Source organism: Montipora foliosa, chromosome 6 (genome assembly GCF_036669935.1).
Source record: "Montipora foliosa isolate CH-2021 chromosome 6, ASM3666993v2, whole genome shotgun sequence".
NCBI classification, from domain to species: Eukaryota; Metazoa; Cnidaria; class Anthozoa; order Scleractinia; family Acroporidae; genus Montipora; species Montipora foliosa.
The window spans coordinates 882,638-885,137 of NC_090874.1; the positions used below are offsets into that span (position 1 = coordinate 882,638).

General features: G+C 39.4%; 1 protein-coding gene across 2 annotated transcripts in view; it reads left to right on the forward strand.

Moving 5' to 3' along the window:
• The first annotated feature begins 2,441 nt into the window (after positions 1-2,441).
• The window catches only part of LOC138006204 (versican core protein-like), a 12,780-nt gene continuing 12,721 nt past the window's right edge, over positions 2,442-2,500 (forward strand). The window contains exon 1 of one of the 2 annotated variants that reach the window (XM_068852382.1): positions 2,442-2,500. This exon is cut by the window's right edge and continues 608 nt beyond it. The gene's annotated coding sequence lies outside the window, so the exon portion shown is untranslated. The other variant, XM_068852381.1, reaches the window with a different exon arrangement.

Consider the following 2,500-nt stretch of genomic DNA (forward strand, 5'->3'; position numbering starts at 1 on the left):
CAATTTTTTTCTGATTATGGGGCTCATTTTGTTGAAACTCAAGCACGCTTCAATTTATGCGCTGCTTACAGTGCACTACCACAATTAGACCCTCCGTTAAGGTACACTGGGTTGCCTGTGGTACGTGCACCGTTCCAAACAATTTTTTTTAAGGTCATTCAGAAGTCATACCAGAAGAGGCCCTTTTGCTCACAGGTGCTCACACGTTCGTACGACGAAACAGATCTGTCCTTGCGTAATATGTAGCTCTAATAGTGCACGATATTGTTTTGGTGTTGTCTTATCATTGTACTGCCATGGTAGAAGTCTTGGGTAAGTAGTCTGAGAAGACATGTGGTTACTAGCAAAGTACTGAACCCAGAAAGATTGAAGAAAATAAATGGTAAGTGAGAAACATTGGCTTCTGGGCTGACATGTTGATAAACTTCTTTTCACCACAAGTTTAAGCGTGCCCGCTGAGCATCTGACAGCTTTGTAATGCCGAAGTTCACTGAAGTTAATCCCTAGGGGTTCGGCGAGGTTAGTGTTTGGATGGGAGACCAAAACAAATGCCCCTCCTAAAACAGAAGCATCGGACCGAAAATACTATTAACGCTAACAAATGCGAACTCAGCAAGGTACAGATCTTGTTAGCTTGCTTTATGCAAAAACAAATATTGATGCAAAGGTAAATAACTATTGATACACAGCTTTTAGAAAGAGCAGGAGGAAGTCTCCAGGACGGTCGATCGAGAATAGCATATTTACGACATGAAAACAACATTAATTTTGAACCGTGAATATAGAATATAAAAAGTTACGATCAGTGACAAACATTTTGGGAGATTTTTGCTACGTTCAAATAAATCGCCAAATCGAAAGTGACATGGCCGGAATTCAGCGGGCGCCGTGATGAAGTTACCGCGGCATGTTTACTCGCCAAACAGTGAAGCATCTGTGTCAAATGATGGCAAGATACCGGGTTTTTGTAGGTTTTTTTTTCTGTCAAGTGTTATAAAGTTTGACAATGAAATGAGCGAAGTCAAAACAAAGATCACAATCGCCCAACTCTTGTTTATGCAAAGTCAAAATTTGCTCTCCAAGACGCGTTCGACGTTATTTATCACCAGGTAATTTCATCATTTTGGAAATGGCAGCTACTTTATTATTCATCTGCCTCACAATTTTTCACTGATTTTGGGGCTCATTTTGTTGAAACTCAAGCACGCTTCCAACAGGCCTGTGAACCCTTCCTGCTTACAGAGCAATACTAAAAAACTTCTCCCATATCACATTTCAACCTTAAGCTCGGAAATTCAATACACAACATGATATTTTAATTCACAAAGGCAGAAAATACCACAAAATCCTTTTCCAGCGAAAAATTTATTGAAACAAACAATATATTTGCTCTTAGAGGCGAGAACCTCTTCCTATTTCATTGCGTGCGTGAAGGCAAGAAACTGAATCGTGTCAAATTACCATATACTTCAGGTAAGTACAGCTCACTTTGATTTTGACTCGTCGGGCGATAGATTGTTGTCGAAGTCCATTACTCGTCGCTTTTAAGATTCCACCGCCTGTATATCCAATTGACCTGCCATTTATGAGCTTCATAAGGGTATATTTTGTTCAAAGATCCACTAAAACGCCATTCGCGTTACATGACTTTCGACGCCATTGCCAGTTAAGTTAATCGTTCTACTGTGTCCACCTGAGAAATCTACGCATTTCCCACTACCCTCTCGATCCTAAGAAAATACGCGCAGAAGGCTCTATGCACAAAGCCACCACTTAGTAGGGGAGTGACAGGCAAGACTTTTACCGACACGGAAAAAAATTAAAAAACGACGAAATAAACGCAGATTCCTTCTGGGTTTGCCATACTGGCAACCCAGTAAAAATTCTCCCGTATCACATTTCAACATAGGTATGCAAATTTGTTAAGCTCGAAAATTACACAACATGATAAATTCAAAAAGGTGGAAATCTCACAAAAATTTTTTCCAGGAAAAATTTTATTGAAACAAACCACATATTTTCTATTAGAGGCAAAAAACCCCTTCCTATTTCAGTTGCGTGCGTGCACACGAGACACCGTCACAATCGGTGTCACAACGCATATGCAATTAAATAAATTTCTGACAGTTCACATCAAACCCTTTTCGAAAGAACCTTGACCGTAAATAATAAAGTATAAAAGACACAACAAACTTTCATTCAAATAATTTTTCACAGAGTTGAGTACAAAATGAATGTAACTTGCCAGAAAACCTAGATGCGACTTCAGTAAACACTGTGATGCATTCAAGACGTTCGATTCCTTCAATGTTTGTTAAATCCATACAAGAGGTGCAGGTTAGGCAAGGTGCTGCTAGGCCAGCTTTTCCGTTCGAAAGAAGGGCCACGAAGAAATTTTTCTCACTTTGTTGCCAGAATACTGGTTAACTTGTTTTCTTTGTAAAGTAAACAAATGAGGAACTCATTTCCAAATCAGATTTGCTCGTAAATTCAGCTGTAT